The sequence below is a fragment of the Sminthopsis crassicaudata genome, chromosome 4, assembly GCF_048593235.1.
Source record: "Sminthopsis crassicaudata isolate SCR6 chromosome 4, ASM4859323v1, whole genome shotgun sequence".
NCBI lineage: Eukaryota > Metazoa > Chordata > Mammalia > Dasyuromorphia > Dasyuridae > Sminthopsis > Sminthopsis crassicaudata.
The window spans coordinates 74131404-74154615 of NC_133620.1; the positions used below are offsets into that span (position 1 = coordinate 74131404).

Sequence of the window (23212 nt, forward strand, 5' to 3'; positions counted from 1 at the left end):
AGCTCTTCAGAGTCTGTGGCAATCTTGGTAGAGTCCTCTGGCAGCAGGGCTTAAAGAATTTGGGGAAAATGAGTCTTTGGGAATAAATGTTCTTGGAGAAGCCATTTGCAAGACTATGACAGAGAGATGGATGGTTCTTGAGGGATCAGGGAGTGACCATTTTTTACAAACAGGTGTTTGTAATCTGAAAGGTACTTAGATCCCAGATACAGAGTTTCTTGGAGCTCAGAACTGAAAAAAAATTTACTTGCCTCAGTATATTTATTCTTCTTTGTTGACACTTTTTTATTTGCTTAAAAATTGTGTCACAAATGGAATTTAATATGTTGGAAGGAAGGGAGGAAGGAGAGAGGGATAAAGAAAGAAGAAGGGAGGAAGGAAGTAAAGGAAGAAGGAAAGAGAGAGGAAGGAAAAAAGGAAGGGGGAGGAAAGAAGAAGGTAGGGAATAAAGACAGGGAGGGAGGAAGGAGAGAAGGAGGAAGAAGGATGGAAGGCAGATGAAAGGAACACAGGAATAAGTAAAGGAAGAGAGGAAAGAAGGCATGAAGGGAGGGAGAAATGAAAGGAGTAAAGAAAGAAGGAAGGGAAAGATGGAGGACAAAAGGAAAAGAGGAAAGAAACATTTATTAAACACCTACTATGTGCCAGGTCCTATGCAAATATGATCTCATTTGATCTCTCAGCAACCTTGAAAGGTAAGTGCCATTATAATCTACATTGCTTGAGAAAACTCAGGCAAAGAGAGATTAACACAATTAGTGTCTGAAGTTAAATTATAATTCAGGTCTTCCTGACTTCAGAAATTCTATCCAACATTCAATCCACTGAGCCTCCTTGCTGACTCATTTTGTGAATTTTGGAGCTATAATTATTCTAGTCTAAAATACAAGTTAGGGCAATCAGTACTGTAAGGGGTTTTTTTGTTTGTTTGTTTGTTTGTTTGTTTTTATAAACTGAACTAAAACTAAAAAACATTTTTTTTTTTATGCAAGGCAACTGATATTAAGTGACTTGCCCAGGAACACGCAGCTAGGAAGTGTTAAGTGTTTGAATTTCAACTCAGGTCCTCCTGACTCCAGGGCCGGTAGTCTGTGTGCTGTGCCATTTAGCTGCCCTAACTTAGACAGAATTCATATATTTTCCTTTTTCTTGCAGGTATGTGATTTCATCCATACAGAGAGCTCCTGGAGAGAGATTCCTTCTACCAATAAGCTCTACAACTTCTCTGCAATTTATACTTTTATTACCTCTTAGGCACCAAGAGGCTAATGTGTTTGCCCACAGTCATATAGAGCAAGTACACCTTCATGCTTCAAAAACTAGATTCCTAATCACTATATAATATTATTTCTCAATATTTTTCTATCTGATAATGGATTTCTATTTTTGCAACTCTTAATGATAAAAATCTTAAGAAACATTCCATATTTTTTGAATTTCTGATCAGACCCTTTAACTTGGATTTCTTATAAATGAAAACAGGGAAGACCAGTATCTCAAAATTTATTAGGACCCTTAAAGGTCACCAGTCCAATCTAGTCTATACTTACTCCACAAGTCAATCCACAATTTTATGCTTCCCATTGCCAAAAAAGGGGTATCTACTGGAAGACTTCTAATAAGAAAGAATCTACTTATGCATAAAGAACCCCATTAAATTAAAAAGTGGGGATTTTTCATCTTTTTATGTCAAGAATCATTTGAACAATTTAGTGAAGCTTATGGATTCTTTCTTGAAATAAAGATTTTAAGACATAAAATGTAAAGGATTCAAAGACATTCAAAAAAAGGAAAAGATTCTATTTGTCTAAAAATATTTGTACCAGATCTTTGTGTGGTGGCTAAGAATTGGAAATCAATTGAGAAATGGCTAAACAAGCTGTGATATATGATTGTAATGGAAAATTAATGTGCTGTAAGAAATGACAAGCAGGATGATTTCAGAAAAACCTAAAAACATTTACATGAACTGATACAAAGCAAAGTAAATAGAACCAGAAGAATATTGTACCCAGTAACTTTGCTATTCTCGGCAATACAATGATCTGAGACAAAGTCATCATCCCAAAAGAAGCATACTATCTCCAGAGGCAAAAATATATTGATTGTACACAGACTGAAACATACTGTTTGTTTCTTTGTTTCCTTTTTTTTCTTTTATTCCAATCTTCTTGTACAAAATGACAAATATGGAAATGTTTTATATAATTTCCCATGTTTGATATATATATATATCTGATTGCTTACCATCTCAGGGAGAGGGAAGGAAAGAAGGAAGGGGTAGAATTTAGAACTCAAATTTTTAAATAAAAAATGTTTAAAAATTGGGGGAAAACCAAAAAATTGCATAGAATTAAAAAGGGAAGCAATTATACCTTAAGCAATTAAAATATTAATAAATCAAGTTCACAAAACCCTCTTATTGAGATTAAGAACCTTATTAAGTATAACTTTTTAATGAAGAAATAAAAAGTGGTACTATGAATCATTTATCATTTATCAACATGGAGTGTTGAACATTTTTGATGACATAAAATTTTTTGCATAGATAAAATCAATGCAACTGAAATTAGAAGGAAAGCAGAGTTTTTCAGTGGGGAGAGAGTTTGTAGAAAGTTTCTCTAATAAAGGATAAATGATTAGAATGTTTAAAAATAGAAGCCATTTCCCAATTGATAAATGGTCAAAGGATATGAACAGGTACTTTTCAAAGGAAGAAAAATTTTCTAAATCAATAATAATGAAATATAGGAAGATCGATGCAACTCTGAAGTTCCTCCTCAGAGTGATTCAACAGATTAACAAAATTAACTGATGAACTATTGGTGAAACTTCGAACTGGTTCCACCATTCTAGGATGAAATTAGGAACTAAACCCTCAAAATTACTAAATTATGATTTGATCCAGCAAATACCCTTTGATCCAGCAAGTCTTGGCTATGAGGCCTAAACCCCAAAGACATCAAAGGAAGAGGAAAAGGTCCCTATAGACAAAAATTTATAGTTTCTCCTTTTGTGATAGCAAAGAATTGGAAATTAAAGCGGATACTTATCAGTTGGGGAATGGCTGAACAATTATGGTAAAGAATGCAATTGGATATTATTACTTAGAAATAGAAAGGTAGTTTCTGTGAACCTGGGAAGTCTTGTAAGAACTAAAAAAGAGTTAAAAAAATACACTTGTGATGAACTATAATTCTAGAGATGACCAACCACAATTCCAGAGTACAATAATAAAGTGTACTACCCAAATCCTACCAGAAAAATGACAGCCTCAAAAGATGCAGAAAAAGATACATTTTTGGTCATGGACAACATGGACATTTGTTTCACTTGATTGCATATTTGTCCTAAATGTCTGGGTTTTCTTTCTTTTCTTTTTCAATTGGTGGAGGAAGTTGAGAAAGAAAGGAAGGCTAGGGGTAGGATTCCCATACATATACACATATTAAAATTTGAGAATAAAACAGAAGGAAGGCCATAAGGAATCACAGCTTTAGAAATTACTTGTTGAATTTATTATATATTTTAAAATAAAAGTAAGCTCCACAAAACAGAAATTTACAGTTTCACGTGTAAGCTTCTCCTTCTGTTTCACATTGGATATGAAAATGTTCATTTTATTGATGTTTGTTAATTTCCAAATAAAAAGGAAAAAGAAAAGAAAAAAGAAAGTCTACAGAGAGGGCAGCCTTGGAATTATGGCAACAACTCAGTTAATTTCTTATATGAAAAATTAAAATCATAAAGCAAATATCTGTCAAGGAGTGATCAGAGTATTTCAATTTCCCTGGGAGAAATATTTTTTTTATTTAAAAGAAAAAGCAGAAATGACATCCTAGTATAGTGATTAGAGCACTGAAGCAAGATTCAGAAAGATTGGGCACTACTGTTGCCTTGGACATTAATACCACCATGGGCAAGTCTCTTAATGTCTGTCTGTCTGTCTGTCTCTCTCTCTCTCTCTCTCTCTCTCTCTCTCTCTCTCTCTCTCTCTCTCTCTCTCTGTTCTGTCTCTCTTTATGACTCAGTTTCTTTATTTCCATACTCTCTTATGGAACAAAATATTCATAACAGTCTTTATAACAGAAAAGGATAGGACCAAAAAAGGGAATATCCAACCTTTAGAGAATTGACTGGTATTTGAAAGGATCGGATATAATTGGGCAGTAAGAAATCACCAACTCAATTATAAGCATTCATTAAGTATCTACTACATATGAAGCACTACATTAAGTACTGGGGATAAAAATGCATTATTTGGAGGAAACATATAGATACCTAATGGGGGAAGGGAAAGAGATAAGCATTTATTCCACCACATGCCAGACACTGCACTAAGAGCTTTCTTATAAATATTATCTAATTTGTAAGAGCGTTCTCATTTGATCCCTACAATGGTCCTGGGAAGTAAATGCTATTATTACCCTCATTTTTCAGTTAAGTAAACTGAGGCGAACTCTGTGCCCAGACTAGCATAGCAAGTAAATGTCTGAGGCTGGATTTCAATTCAGGTCTTCTTGACTCTAGACCTAATATACAAAACACTGTGCCAGCTAGCTGCCTCTATATAAATATATGCAGCATAAATATAAGAATCATAATAATGATAATAGCTAGCATTTCTATAATGCTTTAAGATTTACAAATAGCTCTGCAAATATAATCTTCATAACTGTGACAGTGCTATTATCAATTTCATTTTTCAGATAAGGAAATTGAGGCATCAGACATTAAGTGAAAAATATATTTATTGAGCATGTACTCTATGTGGGGATACAAAGATAAGTATACAGACCAGTCTGCTCTGATGGAGCTAAAAGAACAAGATACAGAATGTGGTAAATACTATTTTTAAAAAAAGGACACACTACCATCTGAATTTCTAAAGACAGAAAAAGTCCCCTAAGAAATAACAGTAGGTTGTACAGAGTGCTTTTTTTCAAAGCAGATTTAAAGTGACTACACTGTCTCATCTATCACCACTATCAAAATCCTAGCAAGTCAGATTTATTATCCTTCCAGTCTTCTGAGACAGATAAAATATCATTTTCCAAGTACAGAAGAGATTTTGATCATTTAAGATTCTGTTACATTTTCTTTGAGACATTTTTATAAACTCCCTCAGCCAGTAGTTAGGAATTTTTAACTCACAGCTAATAGCTGTTTATATCCCTGGGCCTCCTCTTTTTTATAACATTCTCATTTGTTTGCTTTCATTATAAACTGCATATTTGAATTAATTTTCACCTACTTAATCATTTTAATCAAGATCAATTTTCATACATGTTCATCTTTTTATAAAGGCTTGGCACTTGTGTCACTGTTGTTAATAAAGTTTGGTATCTGATTCTAACTCTAAGCTTATGTTTATGTTACCAAATATATATTCGTGTTTGAGCAGTTATTCAGATTACTTGCTTAAATCCACATTATGCTTCCACATATGTTATTTGTGTGTGGGTTTTATCATTTCTAGGATGTATTTCTATTTGTGGTAATAAGCTCCAAAGAAGTAGCCTTTATCGGATATAAATTAGTGCTGAAAAATGTTGGATTTTTTTGCTTTAAGAACCAAAAATTATCATTAACCTTTTTTTACTGACTTCTTCCAAAGTCTCAAGGCTAGGCAAGTAATACTTTCAACCCAATCTCTAGATTAGAGGTTTTTGTAACATGGAGCCCTTTGGCAGCCCAGTGAAGCCTATGGAACTTTTTGTCTATAAAAAGTTTTTTTTTTTTTAATGTATAAAGGAAAATGCACAAGATTGCAAAGGAAATCCATCATATTAAAATGAAAAACTTCCTTAAAATCTATCTATGGACCCCACGCTGAGAACCCTTGATACTAAATGAAATAGAAATCTACCGTTGACACCTGGTTGGGACTCTTAGTGGATTCTTTTTAGAGATGATGGCAAATTTTCTACCATTCCTAATCATGTCATGTTTGGGATACTGCAAATCCAAAGCATTCCCTGAAGGCGTTAAACAAGGCTCTATTCCATGGGAAGAACTCTCTTCTACTTAGCTGGAGATATTGAAACCCTTCTATTTTATTAGGATTCTTCTTTAGGTCTGGGAGAGGAATCCCACTGATTCCTTGATGAGAGTAGTTGGAGGAATGTGATAGTGACTTGTTGCTCTTATGAAAAGCTATACCTAAAGCTATATTTTAAGATATCTTTTTCTTATTCAAGATCCTTAAATGTTATCTGAAATTATTTTGGATTAGATAGAGTCACATGAAAGCATGGGGAGTTATATCAGTTTCAACATCTTTCTCCAAATTAGAAATAATTTAGCTATAGATTAATGTTAAATTAAATAAAACTGTTTCTGGCAGATAGGTACCTAAAAAAAAACTGTATAGTAGTGTAAAGGGCTAGAACTGAGCAATGCACTTGGATAATGAAGCACGTGAGACTAATTGCCAATTGGACAGTTCCCTATTAACTTGTTTGAAGGGTGACCCTCCCCAGCTGTTCTGTGCTGACTTGATTGGTGGGACAAAGAGGGGGAAGTGACATGTGTGGGAGGAGTAGGAGGAGGAAGAGGAATTGAGACTGAGGATGCTAAGTCAGTCTCTCCTCATTTTGGTGTGGGGAGATTGCTAGATTTAATCCCCTGACCTTGACCGTAAAAGATCAAGAATAAAGACATTTAGTGATGCTGACTCTGGCTGATTTCTGGGAAGACAGAGTTCCAGCAGAGTAGTATTAAGATTTTCTTTTCAACACTATCTACGTGACCCTTTGCAAGTAATTTAACATCCCTTGGCATCATTCTCATCTCTAAAATGAAGGAGACAATCATCTCTAACGTCCCTTCCATAACTAAATCTATAATTTTATGAATACACTTGACAGGGACACCACTGACATGATGAAGAGGACTTCAAATTTGAATCTGAAGGAAAAGGGAGAAAAATGCCCAGATAAAGTTGGATTGTCAAAGAGTAGGGAAGTCAACAGGTATGATACAGAAAGGAGTACCACGGAGGTGCTTCCTTGTGAGATGAAAAGGGAAATCTTTCCGATAATGTCATCATTTAGAAGAGAAGAGAGTTGAGGAGACTCCACTCTAAATTTAATTTGAACCAACAAGAACAAATTAGATGGTGATGCAGAAGTGATATTAATCTTAAGAGAAAGTGAGAAATTTTAATAGCAAAAAAAGGAAATGCTGACAATACCAGACATCACTCATCTGAGGCATGTTTGTTTCAAGAAATGTCCACGAAATTAAAAGAAAAAATGGAATTTTATTTATGCCTAGAAACGCTATATGGATAATAGCTTAGGAAGAATGGGAGTTGCTAAAGAATTACCATCTAATCAGGAAAAAATCCCAATGAGAAAGAAGAAGAAACGATATCTAAAGAAACCAATGTGATGAAGGAGAAAATTCTCTATGTTCAAATTTTCAAAAGATATGTTTTAGTTACTTTTAACAAAGATTCATCAAGTGATTTTACAAACATGGTCCCCTACTACAGTCCTGATACTATGCCATATCTGAGAGGCAGTATGGTGTGGTGGAAAGAAACTTGGATTAGATTTTGGTTAAATTAAGGAATTTGAATGATTCCTAGTATCAAGTCTCATTCTTCAACTTGTTTGGTGTGCCATGGGGCTAATCATTTCATTTTCTTGGAGTTCAGTTTCTTCTTCTGTAAAATGGGAGAGTAGGACTTGATAATTTCAAAGGACCGTCCTAGATCTAAATCTATGCTCCTATGATCTGGGGAGTGTTCCAAGTTTTCTTAAAGGTGTTGCCAGCAGAGTACAAGTCCTGGCAAGACTTTGACAATGTCTCCTTTGGACTACCATCTGAGAAACAGCTGAGCTAAGACTGGAGAGGCTTCCAATTTAGCTTCCAGTTACCATAGAGTTGCATTACATTTAGGGGATTAGTTTTAAAGTTATTATATAAACCAAAAAAAAATCTCCATAATCAAAATTTCCTTCCCTTTTAAATCCCTTAAAAGCTCTTATGATAAAGTATACATTATTTTATAAGCAAAATAAAGCAACAAAATGGATCTGCATTTGGAGAGATAGGAAGTTTCTGAGTTCAAATCTGGCCTCAGATACTAGCTGTATGACTCTGAGGAAGTCATTTCACCCTGTGTGTCTCAGTTTCCTCATCTGTAAAATGAACTAGAAAGGGAAACAGCAAAACACTCCAATATCTTTGCCAAGAAAATTCCAATGGGAGGTCAAGAAGTCAGACACAAGTGAAAACTAGTGAACAAGAGAAAGTTTCATAGTAAAAAGTAGCATTTACTTGTAACTATAGTATCAAAAAAACAAAAGCTTTTGAGGTTTCTCTGAGATTTATGAAAAAAAAAGATTATTACAAAAGGGCTTCATGAACTAAATCTGAAGGTCTAAAAAAGTGTTATTTTTGTTGTTGTTCTCTATTCACTGTACCACCAGCTGCCCCCAAAAGAGCATCAACAATATTAATGATAGTTCACCAAAAAAATAAAGAAATAGTGTAAGGGAAAGGATCTGAGGACTCTTCCCATTCTGGGACCATAAGGCCTTTTCATTTGTTCTTTTCTGTTCCAGATGAAAGGAATAATCTCTGACTTTAAGATTTCAAAGTTAGTTATGATGCTGTATCTAGACACATTGGGGGATTGGTATTATGTAGGAACTTAGGGTTTTGAGCCTACTTCCTAAAAGACTGAGGTCGTGTGGGGGAGAATATGTCCCAGATATAATAGGGAGAAACATTTATATGTTTGCTCTTGGTATATCTTTGTAATAAATATCATTTTGTAAAAGCTAAAAAGGAACTGGAATATTTGTTACTGGCCCCCTAAAAATGGATTGGAAAAAAGTTGGGTGACTTGAATTGGTGGTAGTAGAGGAGAGACACTGTAGTTCCTCAAAATGCTCCTCTAGAATCCTGAGAACAAATATAGCAGATTTGGCTAAAGGAGAGAGTACCAGAGAATATATGTTACATATTAGGGAAGAATGTCAGTCAGAAGATTGAAGATAATTTTCATAGTGGAAGAAAGGGATGAAGATGAAAATGGATTCTACAGATTCCAGATCAGCCAACTTGATGTCAATCTCCACCAAAATACTAGGCTGACTTCTTAAGAACAAGTGCTTTTCAAGTTCTGTTTTGTTTTTGTTTTTATTTTGTTTTTTTTTTTTTTTTGTTTTTTTAAGTAATAATACCTTAGCACTAGCATAGGTTCACTAAAAAAAAAAAAAAAAAAAAAAAAAAAACTTCACTACTAACTTTTGTATATTTCTTTTTCCAGAAGAAAAAAATTATTTTTAAATTTTATTTATTTAAAACTTAAATGCAAAATAAGAAAAAATAAAATAGAAAATGAAAAAAGACCCCTCAAAAAGAGGGGGAAAAAGAACATTGGCATATGCCCAGCAGAACAGTAGGGAAGACTGTACATTTCTTAAATAGGTAGACCAGAATAATTTCTAAAGAGAATATATATTAATTTCAACAAGATATTTCAGCAGATTTTTCATAATTTTCAGACAAGAGATAGATGTGAACTCCTTATGTTAAACATTAAATGTCTGAAGGAGTACTTTAGGACTGTCCATAGCCTTGTCCTGGTCAATATTTTTATTAGCTTGTACATGGGGTGAAAAGCTTGGATAAAGAGGAAGTATAATAGGCAAATGATTCAAAATGACCTCAAATTGCTGAAATAATAGGGAGTTTTATTTGACCACAAGATAAGTAACACTGAAAAGCAGTTACTAAGAAAAATACAATTTTAAGTTTTATTAGTAAAAGTGTAAGGAGAAGATGTCCTTAAAAAGACTGCCGTTGTTTATCCTAAAACACAATGGATTATCTTCATCCTAAACCTGTTTTTAAGTGCTTAGAACAATGACTGGCACCTAGTAGATAAAATAAAAATGCTTATTCCCTTCACCTCCTAAAGACTTTCCTCTTTCTGTGGAAGTTACCAATCTTTTAGATTTACACCTTCATAGTCACACTTAAGTCTTCTGTGTCTCTCTCCCTCAATATATCCAAGTCATTGCCACAGCTTGTCAATTCTGTTTCTACCATATTTCACATATATTCCCTTTTACACACTTATATGGTCAAGTCATTTCCTCTTATCGAGTCTATTGTAATAGTCACCTAATTATGCTCCTAGATTCTCTCCTCCTTACGATCCCAAAGCTGCCAAAAATTATCTTCTTAAAGTACAAGTCTGACCATGTCACTCTCCTGTTCTAAAACATTCATTGGCTCACTATTGTCTATTGGATATGATACTTATTCCTCAAGTTGGCATTTAAAAATCTTTTCCAGACAAACTGACCTATTGGTTATTTTCTGATCTATTTGGCACTCTTTTCCCCTGTTTTTACACAACAGATTTTTCTTTGAATCCTTCCATTCCTTCATGACTCAACAAAGATGTCATCTTCTTGGTGATTACTTTTCTAATCTCTCCTTGTCCTTCCCCCAAAATAACTCTTAATCTATATGTATATTACATATATTTTGTATGTCTATATACATATGAATACTTAGATTCATAAGAGAGTGACAGAATACATGTTCCTTGAGAGCAAGAACTATTTCATTGTTGTCTTTGTTGTTTTCATATCCATCCTCCCCAACCTAAAATGGTATCATAGTTGTCACTTAATAAATGCTGGCTGACTGATTGTATTCTCTGTATCCTCAAAACTATATTCTAGTTATTTACCTCTTTAAATATTGAATCCCCAATAGATTGTATGTTTAAATTTAAGAAACTATTTTTTGTTTTGTCTTTGTATCTGTGGTACCTGACACAATGTTGTAGGTACTTGTTGAATTGAGATGAACCCTGAAGATGATGACTTTGAAAACATTGATTTCATTTCCGTTCAGTTCACTTTAAGAGAAACACTAACAATTTAACAGGTATCCAGAGGAGGCAATAATCAATAGGATGGTGAAGGATTAATATTTCTGTCATGTGAATTTAGATTGCATAATCCAGGAATATTTAGTCTGGAGAAGACTACACAGGACATTGTTAAGTATCTGCTAAAATAAATAAATAAATAAATATGAATTAATTAATTTAATTAAATAGGTATAAAAATAAAAAATTCACTGATAATGAATCATAATTTCACAACCCTACATTCAGTTGCAATACCCATATAAACTCTATTGAAGAAGCTGAGTTCTAGATGACTTCTATGGTGTCTTCCAAGTCGAAGATTTCATAATTCTATTTTTTCTTCCATTGTAAAATGGAAACCAGTGAATTTGAATCCCAAATCAAGAAGGTATGAAATAATTTCCTGAGGCTGGTGTTAAGTGACTTGCCCAGGGTCACACAGCTAGGAAGTGTTAAGTGTCTGAGACCAGATTTGAACTCTGGTCCTCCTGAATTCAAGGCTGGTGCTCTATCCACTGTGCCACCTAGCTGCCCCAATTTTAGTACTCTTGATTGAGATTCACTTTGTACCCATACCTTGTTTTAATGTGTATTGTGTACCTAAGTAACTTTTTAAAATTAATTTTTAATATATTTTGGTTTTATAATATCTATATTCCTTGATATAGTCCTCTCCCACTTTCTAAAGAACTATCATTTACAAAAAAAAAAGAAGAAAAAGAGAGACCAGTTTAGCAAAAACTAAACAACATTCAGAAAGAGTATTACATTATATGAAGTGTTCTATACCAAAATCCCTCCTTCCCACATCTGTTTAAAAAAAAAAAAAAAGCAACAGAAAAGGTATCAAGTCAAGTCAAGAAGCCTACATTTAGTACCTACGATGTGCCAGGAACTGATAAGCATTGAGGATAAGAAGAAAGGGAAAAGAAAAAAGTCCCTTCTTTAGAGAGTATCTCACAGTCTAATGGAGCAGACACCATGAAAACAACCATGTACAAATAGGATATATTCAAGATAATTTGGAAGTAATCTCAGAAGGAAGGCATTAACATGAAATAAAACAAGGAAAGGGGCTTTCTTTGGTGATCAGGTTTTATTATAAGTTCACAGCATTAAATTTCAATTGCTTTGTTACTGTTCTTTCCATTTACATTCTTGTAATCATGGAGGTTGTTTTCTGGTTCTACTTATTTCACTTTGCATTAATCCACATAAGTTTTCCTATGCTTTTCTGTATTCATCAGATTCATCATTTCTCACAGCACAGTAATATTGTTTTTCATTCAGGTGTTCACAATTCAATCATTCCCCAACTCATCAACCAGATACAAAGTTAGACCTAGGGAAAAAAACACTGAGAAAGGGGGAATGGATACATCTCTTGGGATAACTATGCCCTGACTTGATGCAGTCCTCTTTAAGAAGGAAGTACAACAATCAACCAACCAAGCGCTGACCTGGCTCCAGTATTGCCACTAAACCAACTAAGAGCTGAAAATTATGTTTCTTTGAGAGGAAGGGAAGTGTACGTATATCAAAGCTGCTCTAGCAAAGTGAAAAAGTGACACTGATTAGACCTACCAAGACTATGTCTTCTCATGCACATAGCATAAACTTTATCCACTGTTCTGCTTCAAAGTTTCTTAAACTGTGGGTCACAACCTCACATGGGGCTCACATAACTGAATGTGGAAGTCAAGAAAAAATTGGCAGTAGTAATAGGTATCAAAAATTCCACCAACACTTAATTATGTATATAACAAGCACATCCATCTCATTAGGGTACAGATTCGCTTTCGTCTTTAATAAAAGATAAAATCATATGTATACCAAAGAATTGTTTTAAAATAAATTTATGATTTCTTATCAGTAAATGTTGTTTTATATGCCTATCTATCCAGAATTGTGTAAAAATTTCTCAGGTGAAAAAAATTTAAAGGCCCTGTTCTATTTGACATGGGATGCATGGCAACAAAACTATGTTGGCAAACTAAGCTGTTCCCTAAGGAGAAGAATTTGCAAGCATTATCCCAGCAAAAATCCCTCTTCTTAGTCCTAATACTGAAATTCTCACTGTTAGAAATATGAATAGGTTAAACAATAAAGACAAAAACATCTCATTTAACAATCCATTTTCCAAGAACTCCATTATTGCCTTAAATTTCTTATGTCCCATGTCTCAATATGAATATAGGAAAAGTTTGCAGAGAAAGAAAAAGAAGAAATGGAATTACAGGAGATATAAATACTAAATGGGGAGTGTTCCAGACCAAGAAAGGCAGATATAGGAAGATATTCCTTTAAAACTTTCTAGACCAAGTGAATTAACAGAATAGATAGTTTAAAAAAAAAAAGGAAAAGAAAAAAAAAAAAAAGAAACTGCTAAAGAGATGGAGCATTTTTGGCCAAAGGAAGAAAAGAAAGAGGAAGAAGAGACTAAAGTCCCAGTTTTTTGACATAGTCTTATCAGTCACCTTATAGAATCACATTGGCATGAAAGACCATTTTCCTGCCCTGGCACCAGATGCAGCATTGTAAATACTCTTCAAATTTCCCTCAAATCACTACTAGCTCTTCCCTCCCACCGCTAACATCTGGAGACTCCCAGAGTAAAAAAACTTATATTGTATCTTTCCAAATAAAAAATTTAATGTCTTTTTCTGGACTGGATTCTTACACATTTGGAAAAGTATATTAATGACCCTGCTTTCATAACTTTAACCCTTCCTCCTACCTCCACCATTCTCTCCCCTAAAGAAAAGAATACACAGTAATACACAGTGCAAAGAACACTTTCCAAAGTTGGAATGACTTTTTCTTATTGGCAGGAACTTGCTTGTCTCTTGTTAAATTGAATTTTCCATTTTCAAAAGAGAAAAATCTGCACTGAATTTAGAGTTGCTGAGCTGTGTGTGTGTGTGTGTGTGTGTGTGTGTGTGTGTGTGTGTGTGTGTGTGTGTGTTTAAATTTGGATGATCATCCAACTATTAATATTTTAGGTATTGTGGCCTACTTTTAACTCATATTTTTTTAAAGTATAACAGATATACTATCTCTTTGTCTTTCTCCCCTATTCTACATAATAGACTTCAACCCTCCCCTCATTCTCAAGTATTATTTATAATGAGAATATAATAATAAATGACAATACTATTATGCTTATACCATGTCACATGTACACCATATGCTTCTGAGTATTATTATTTATTTGTTTTTAATTTTTGTTTTTTATTTATTTTGTCAATTTTACTGGCAAAGAATTTAAATTTCCAAGCTCGAAAATGAACCAAAAGCAGCATTCTGTCTATGTAATTATCATACATCAACTTTTAAAATTAGATTCAGAAGAAAATGTTTCCATCAGTTTGGCTCAAATAGGGGACCTGTCACAAGGATGTTGCCCTTTACATCTTTAGATCATCCAATTTACACCTTCCCAGAGTTTTCAATGGAGAAAAATTAAAGTCTTTTTCCTAGTCTATAGCAAATGAATCAGCACTGTCAGTTTCATAGTCTCCACAGCATTAATCATTCTCTCAATTTATGCAATTTAGCCCTCAACTGCTTCCATGTTGAGTCATGTTTCTTCTCTCACTCTCTCTCTTCTCTCTCTCTCTCTCTCTCTCTCTCTCTCTCTCTCTCTCTCTCTCTCTCTCTTTCTCCCTCTCCTTCTCCCTCTCCCTCTCCCTCCTCTCTCTCTCTCTCTCTCTCTCCCTCTCTCTCCTCTCTGTGTATTTCTCTGTCTCTGTCTCTTTCTCTCTCTGTCTCTGTCTCCCCCCCCCCCCCTCCCTGGCTTTCTCTCTGTCTCTCTGTATTTCTGTCTCTCTCTCTGGATCTGGCTGTGTGTGTGTGTGTGTGTGTGTGTGTGTGTGTGTGTGTGTGTGTGTGTGCGTGTGTGTCTCCATTACCCCACAAGAAATTTTTGAGACTGGCACAAAGATCTACTAGCACGGAGCAGGGGGAGGTGGCTGAGTTCCATCCCATTTCTCTTGTCCTGTTTCTTCAGAATACTCTCCTTTCATTAAGGCAAGATGATTAAAAAGCAGGTATTGAGATGTCCTTAGTCTATCCAAGGATTGTTGGGTTTCCTTGAGAATGTTCACCTAAAGGGGTAGTGGCTAGAGCTAGAATCCAATGAGTTAGGGAAGTCTCAGAGTGAAGCTCCCTCTACCAAGGGAGGTCTGCACTTTCTCTACAATTTATAATCCTAGAGTCACCCAGAGCAGAGGTGTCAAACATGCAGTCCAAAGCTCCTTCAGGAACTATTTAACAAAATAAATTTCAAAATAGGGGCAACTAGATGGTACAGTGGATAGAGCACTAGCCCTAAAGTCAGGTGGACCTGAGTCAAATGTGACCTCAGACACTTAACACTTTCTAGTTGTATGACCCTGGGCAAATCACTTAACCCCAATTGCCTCTGCAAAAAAAAAAAAAAAAAGCAAATAAATAAATAGAAAAACAACATTATTTTTCAGTTATTCAAACATACCTGCCTCTATGTGACAATAGAGTCTATGGGGTTTTTTGGCTTATATATTAGAGTTGTTTCTTTTTCAAGTGTGTCCCCATTTTACAGATGAGGAACTGAGTAAAATCAGGGTTAAGTGACTTGTATAGGGTCACACAAAAATACAATAGAAAAAAACACAACATAAAATACAACAAATCAATAAATTTTAAATGTTACTATGTGATTTTCTATGTTAATATATGACCAGCAGGATTGTTGTATAGGGTTTAGTAAATTGGGTTTCTATTTGAGTGTGACACAACTGATCAAGAGGTTAAATGATTTGCTTAGGATCACACAGCCAATGTGTCCAAAATAGGTCTTGAACCCGGGTGGTCCTGACTTCAAAATAGCTTTCTAACCATTATAATTATTATACTACATTGCCATGTACATGAAACAGAATTAGCTCTAAATACTTCTTTACTGTAGCAGTTACCCTCCTTATAAAGTGCTACTCATTCCAAATTTCCCCTGGCTTCATCAGTATCTCATTATGCACAGAAACATAGCAAGAACAAAAAATAGCAAGTCGAAAATCAATACACGATGTTCCAAGTCTTAGTGTAGCTCTAAGCTTTAACAGCTTATATTTAATAATATTTAGTAACATATATATATATATGTATGTATGTATAATGTGTGTATGTGTATGTAATGAGTGGATAGAGTATTAAACCTGGAAGACTCATCTTGATTTCAAAACTGATTTCAGACACTTCACCAGCTGTGTGTGGCCACAGTCAAGTCACCTACTCTATTTACCTCAGTTTCCTCATCTGTAAAATGAGCTGGAAAAAGCAATGGCTAACCACTTCAGTATTTCTGCAAAGAGAGCCCCAAATGGGGTCACAGACACTTGAACATGACTGAAATGACAGCAATATTTAATAGTCTATTATCATATTTATTTAATTATATTTAACAACATATGTTTGTTTCCCAGTGGAGCTGAGTTTTCTTACTTCTATTTCTTTTCCTCCTTCCCACTTCCACTCAGGCTTGCAGTTCCAAGCTTCAGGGCTAGCCTAATCTGGTAGTAGAGGCCATCTGCATATCAGTTAGAACAAACATACATGTTCTAGAGAAATCACAGGAAACTAAATCAAAAGCTAAAGGGAATTTCCAAAGTCAACTAGTACAAACCCTTAACTTTACAGATTAGGAAACTGAGCCCCAGAGAAACCAACATTACCCAGCTAGTAAGAGAATGCTAGGATTTGGACCCATGTCTTCTAATTCCACTCCCAGCTCATTGCACTCCTTCTGGATCTCCAAATCCTACCTTTTCCTCCATCAGATCTAAAAGTTCAGATTGGGCTAATTCTTTGGATCACAGCATCAAAGAGCCATAGCTGGAAGGGACTTGGAAGGCATCTGGTCTAATACCTTCATTTTAGATAAAGACTCAGGGAAGGTAATGCTTTGCCCAGGTTCACAGAGGTAATAAGAAGCAGAGACAAACCCAAAGACCCCAGATTTTGGGATAAGAATTCACTGTTTGACAAAAACTGCTGGGAAAAGTGGAAATTAGTATGGCAGAAATTAGGCATTGACCCACACTTAATACCATACACCAAGATAAGGTCAAAATGGGTTCATGATCTAGGCATAAAGAATGAGAATATAAATAAATTAGAGGAACATAGAATAGTTTACCTCTCAGACCTATGGAAGAGGAAGGAATTTGTGACCAAAGAAGAACTAGAGATAATTATTAAACACAAAATAAAAAGTTTTGATTATATCAAATTTAAAAGTTTTTGTACAAACAAAATTAATGAAGACAAGATTAAAAGGGAAACAACAAACTGGGAAAACATTCTTACAGTCAAAGGTTCTGATAAAGGCCTCATTTCCAAAATATATAGAGAATTGACTCTAATTTATAAGAAATCAGGGCAGCTAGGTAAGCACAGTGGATAGAGCACCAGCCCTGAATTCAGGAGGACCCGAGTTCAAATCTGGTCTCAGACACTTAACACTTCCTAGCTGTGTGACCCTGAGCAAGTCACTTAACCCCAGCCTCAGGGGGGAAAAATTTATAAGAAATCAAGCCATTCTCCAATTACTAAATGGTCAAAAGATATGAACAATTTTCAGATGAAGAAATTGAAACTATTTTTAGCCATATGAAAAGATGCTCCAAGTCATTATTAATCAGAGAAATGCAAATTAAGACAACTCTGAGATACCTGCACACCTCTCAGATTGGCTAAGATGACAGGAAAAGATAATGCTGAATGTTGGAGGGGATATGGGAAAACAGAGACACTGATACATTGTTGGTGGAATTGTGAATACATCCAGCCATTCTGGAGAGCGATTTGGAACTATACTCAAAAAGTTATCAAACTGAGCATACCCTTTGATCCAGCAGTGTTACTCCTGGGCTTATATCACAAAGAGATCTTAAAGGAGGAAAGGGAGCCACATGTGCAAGAATGTTTGTGGCAGCCTTTTTTATTATGGCTAGAAACTAGAAACTGAGTGGATTTCCATCAGTTGGAGAATGGCTGAATAAATTGTGGTATATGAATGTTATAGAATATTATTGTTCTGTAAGAAATGACCAGCAGGATGATTTCAGAAAGGCCTGGAGAGACGTACATCAACTGATGCTGAGTGAAATGAGCAGGACCAGGAGATCATTATATATTTCAACAACAATACTATATGATGATCAATTCTGATGGACGTGGTCCTCTTCAACATTGAGATGAACCAAATCAGTTCCATTTGTTCAATAATGAATAGAACCAGCTACACCCAACAAAAGAACTCTGGGAAATGAGTGTGAATCACTACATAACATTTCCAATCCCTCTGTTTTTGTCCACCTGCATTTTTTATTTCCTTCACAGGCTAAGCGCACATTATTTCAAAGTCTGATTCTTCTTGTGCATAAAAATAACTGTATGGATATGTGTATATGTATTGTATTTAACATATACTTTAACATATTTAACATGTATTGGTCTATCTGCCATCTGGGGAAGGGAGTGGGAGGAAGGAGGGGAAAAATTGGAACAAAAGGTTGAATTTTGTCAATGCTGAAAAATTACCCATGCATCTATTTTACTAATAAAAAGCTATAATTTAAAAAAAATATGGTACCAAACCCCCCCAAAAAAAACAAAACCCTATGATTCAAAGGATTCAGCCCTATCACAATACTGGACTCGTTCCCTGGTATTCTAAAATTTCTCTTTAAATAAAAGCTTCTTGAGGTCAGCAATTTTGTTTTGGTCTTTTAGGAACAATGAATGCCTACTAGATAAATATACTATGAAATCTCAAATGATATATAACTTTTTTCCTTAATAGCATTCTAAAATTGTATTTTCCTTAATAGTATTTTATTTTTCCAAATACATGCAAAGATAATTTTCAACATTCACCTTTATAAAACCTTGTGTTCCAAATTTTTCTCCCTTTCCTCCAAGATAATGAACAAGCCAATATAGGTTAAACTTGTGTGATTTTTAAGCAAATTTCCTTGTCATCATACTATAACATTTTATAGTATCTTTATGTTTGCAAAGAAGTTTACAAATATTATGTCACTTGAGCCTCATAACAATCCTGGACAGCAGGTGCTATTATTATCCCCCTTTTATAGATGGGGAAACTGAAGCTGACAGCAGTGAAGTAACTTGCCTTATTAGGCAGATATGCTGCATGGCTCAGATAATACCTAGTATTTATATAGTACTTTCATATTTGCAAAATTCTTTACAAATATTGTCTCAACTATGCCCAAAGGGCTACCAAAACGTGAATACCCTTTGATCTAGCAGTGTCTCTACTGGGCCTGTATCCCAAAGAAATCATAAAAAAGGGGAAAGACCCCACATGTGCAAAAATGTTTGTGGCAGTCCTTTTTGTAATGAAAATTGAGTGGATGCCCATCAATTGAAGAATGACTAAGTTATGGTATATGAGGTTATGAAATATTATTATTCCATAAGAAATGATCATCAGGATGATTTCAGAGAGACCTGGAGAGACTTAGAGGAACTGATGCTGAGTGAAGTGAGCAGAAGAAATAGGAGAACATTGTATACAGCAATAAGAAGATTATATAGTGATCAATTCTGATGAACACCGCTTTTTTCAACAATGAAGTGATTCAGGCCAGTTCCAATGATTTTGTGATGGAGAAAGCTATCTGTGTCCAGAGGGAGAACTGTTGGGGCTAAGTGAGGATCATAGCATAGTATTTTAACTTTTTTGTTGTTGTTTACTTGCATTTTGTTTTCTTTCTCATTTTTCCCTTTTTAATCTGATTTTTTTTTTGTACAGGATGATAATTGTGGAAATATGTATGGAAGAATTGCACATGTTTAACATAGATTACTTGCCATCTAGAAGAGGAGATGTGGTGAAAGGAAGGAGAAAAAAATTTGGAACACAAGGTTTTTAGAGGATGAAAACTATATGTATATGTTTTGAAAATAAAAAGCTTTAAAAATTATTATCCCATTTGATAATAACAATAGCTAACATTTATATAGGGTGTCAGGCACTATGCTAATTTTATGAATTTAGGCAAGTTAGTACCCCCATCTTTAAAACTAGTATAATAGGGGCAGCTAGGTGGCACAGTGGATAGAGCCCTGAATTCAGGAGGACTGGGAGTTCAAATCTGGTCTCAGACACTTAATACTTCCTGGCTGTGTGACCCTGGGCAAGTCACTTAACCCCATCCTCAGAAAAAAGGAAAAAAAGAGAGAGAGAAAAAAAGAAAACTAGTATAATAATACTTGAAAACTTTCCCTATTAGGCTAATATGAGGAAAATGCTTTGTATTGTCATGAGTTATAACCATGAGTTAATTCCTTTTAGTCGTTTTTCAGTCATATATGACTTCATGACCCCATTTGGAGTTTTCTTGGCAAAGATACTGGAATGATTTGCCATTTCTTTTTCCAGCTCGTTTTACAGATGAGGAAACTAAGGCAAATGGGGTTAAGTGACTTGCCCAGGGTCATACAGCTAGCAAATATCTGAGGTTATATTTGAACTCAGGAAGATGAGTCTTTTTGACTCTAGGTCTGACACTTCCACTATATAACCTAAGAGTTAATTAGTAATTTAATAATTTGCATATTAAATTACCCCCCTTATATTATAAATTACGTAAAGACAAGGATCATGTACATTTTTTTTCATCTTTTTATCTCATGTACTTAAATTGCATTAATTGATCATTACATTGAACTGAATTGAACTTCAGTTGAAGAAATAGAGCCACTAAGAAGTAAAATGACTTCTCTAAAATAAACACTAATTGATGGCAAAGCTAGGAAGAGGTGCCAATTTTGAGGGTCAACTTCTATCACCCTGTCTAGAAGTTTTGTCGGATGCTTGGCAATTGGTGGCTGTCCTCCCCATGTAGGACTGATCTGCAACATTAATATGTCAGCATTTTCTGACCTTGGACTTGAATTATTCAAGAAAGACAGAGCTACTGGTAATTTTATTTCCTTTCTTATTTCATTTAAAAATGACAATGCCAACCAAAAAAAAGGAAATAAAACTATTACTAACACAGGAAAATGATTTTTTTAAAAGAAACTACCCTATGGTTTTAAGCAGCTCCCAAAATAAAAAACCACGACTGTTGTTGCTTCTGACCTGGCCTCTGGCACATTTTTGCACTAGTGATTCTGCATTAAGAAAATGCCATAAAGTGACCACAATGCATCATATAGCGTGTCTTCTATTAAAGGGGCTCTGGTGAGCTGATCCTAAAAATAAAATTAGTTTTGCAGACCCATTGAAGACCCATTTGAAGACAATTAAAATTGTCCTTGTAATATTACTCTATTCTTAGGATTTGTTTCATGATGGTATCCCCAACGTTACAGAAAGTGACTTGGAAAAGATCAATGAGGGACTAGAGGATGCCTCCTATTCAGAGAAATTGAAATAGAAGGGACTGTACAGAGAAGTCTCTTAGAAAAGGAGAGAATAACAAAACTTCACTTTTTCCATTCCCTTTTCACACAGGGATTTGAGAGAGCCTAAGATAGAATGAAGTATTCCAACATCCATATGGGGAGCTCTTCATATTTTGACAATAGTAATGTGTATAGTAGAGGCAGGTGGGTGACTCAGTGGGCCTGGAGTCAGAAAGACCTCAGACACTTATTAGCTGTATGACTCTAGGCAAATCAATTAACACTTGTTTGCCTTAATCCACTGGAGAAGAAAATGGCAAACTCCTCCAGTATCTTTATCAAGAAAACCTCAAAGACAGTATAGGTGTGCTAGGGTGCACAAGTGCACAGGTGCAGGGTGTTAACCTACTTTAAATAAATAACAACAGCTGAATGAAAATGTAAAGTGCTATAAAAATGTCATCTATTATCCTATTCTAGTTATAGGTTCATCTAATCTTTCCTGAGACAGTCTATAATATAATCATGTTATATAGATCATATTATATTATATTATAATCCTATATATATTCTATAACATAATAATAAACTATAATGTAATTTTCCTAACAAATATTAACCTCTCTTCATTATTTTGATCTACATCTGTCTTCTCCCCCCTCCTAACGATGTTATGATTGTTCTTATTCTTTTGTTTATATAAATAATTCACTCGTGTTTTCTCCTTCTTATAAGCAATTGTAGGAAATTAAGTGTTTCAAGGAAAGGCTATGTCCTCTTGCTCCCCCTCTTTGGTCTAAAAGCACAACATAACAGTGATTCTCTTTCTGTGGACTTACACATGAAAGGCTCTTAATAAACTTATTCACTTGGTTTCTGAACTAAAAAGAAAATCAACTATCTTGGTCGCTCATTAGATGGTGAACTCCTGGAGAAGCAGGCTTGTCTTTGCCTCTTTTTGTATCCTCAGCTATTAGCATAATATCTGGCGCATAATAAGCACTTAAAAATTATCGATTCACTCTTCTTAAAAATGCTCTGGATTCACCTTATCCAAAGACTCTTAGTAGTGCCGTGCTCTAAATGAAGATGAGGAAAAAAAAAAAAAAAACTAATTAAATGTTTTCCTCTTAAGAGGAAAAGTCTTTTTCTGAAAGACAAGGTAAAGTGTCAAGTAAGAATCGAGCACAATTCAGGCTTCTCTTAAAGAGGACTATGGTAAATTAGGGGGGTTTATGTTTGCTTTCCTGCTCTCAGTTGATAGATGACATTTTCTGAGCCCAGAAATTTTAGCTTCGGTCTTAATATGAAACGTGTTCGCTTAAAACTTGCCATCCTTGGTGCTTCCGAGCGGCTGACCCCGTTCTTTGAGGATACTATAGGGAAGGGTTCCATTTACACCTAGGAAGGAGAACGGAGTGGAGGGGCGACTTCTGTTGCAGTTTCTGCTCGGTTCGCATTTTGATACTGTACCCAAATCTTTCCAGAACCACCTTCTCGTGTCCAGAGCTTACAAAATTCTCACAAAATACAGCTTCTCCTTATCTATTAACTTTTGCAACAGTTGCAAAACAGGAGACTGTTCCTCTTCTGCTTTCCTTCTCTGTGGCGCAAGGAAAGGAACCTTTCAAACCTGGGAAAGTAAAGCCATCACCTTTTTTTTTTCTCCTCCTGAGGAAATAAACCAGTCGGCGCTAATAGGAAAACGAACCTCAACCCCACGATGTGGAGAAGGGAATCCTTGTTTTATCCTAAGGTTTCCCAAGAACTTCTAGAAGGCGAAACGATGATCCCCGGGCTCAGTCCCTGCCAAAGCAAGCCGGCTCGACCTGTCTCAGAGCCAGGACGCGTTGGGCACTTCTGGGGACCAGAGAGATGGCT

At 35.1% G+C, this 23212-nt stretch overlaps 1 protein-coding gene across 1 annotated transcript in view; it reads right to left on the reverse strand.

Moving 5' to 3' along the window:
• The window catches only part of NIBAN1 (niban apoptosis regulator 1), a 192261-nt gene that overhangs the window by 168316 nt on the left and 733 nt on the right, over positions 1-23212 (reverse strand). The window lies entirely within an intron of this gene.